This window comes from Maniola jurtina, chromosome 23 (assembly GCF_905333055.1).
Source record: "Maniola jurtina chromosome 23, ilManJurt1.1, whole genome shotgun sequence".
Taxonomy (NCBI): Eukaryota; Metazoa; Arthropoda; class Insecta; order Lepidoptera; family Nymphalidae; genus Maniola; species Maniola jurtina.
The window spans coordinates 4,416,111-4,416,557 of NC_060051.1; positions in this window are offsets into that span (position 1 = coordinate 4,416,111).

The following is a 447-nucleotide window of genomic DNA, read 5'->3' on the forward strand; positions in this document are numbered from 1 at the left end:
TTGATGGTACGTACGTATCTAAATGGTGGTAAGTGTCCCTCATAATTTATCGCTATCATCATCGCGTCGGTACATCATTATCAACCGGTAGACGTTCATTGTTGGAATAGGTACTTTAGGTATTTTGTAGAGACTTTCACACGCCAGGGACGCCGCCTGAATCGAGCGGCTGCGACTCGTTTGATATCCAACCTAGTGGAGAGTTTGCCAATTTTGCACTTCCCGGTGGGAGGTCTACATTCCATTACCTTGGGGCCACAACGTCTATTAGTTCTTCGAAATATGTGCTCCATCTATTGCCACTTCAGTTTCAAAACATTCGAGCGATGTCGGTTATTCTGGTTCTGCTACAGATCTCCTTCTTTATGATTTGACCACGTAAACTCCACGCATAGCTCTCTTCATCGCCCACTCTGAGTCGCTAATCATCACGTGAAATAATGCTAA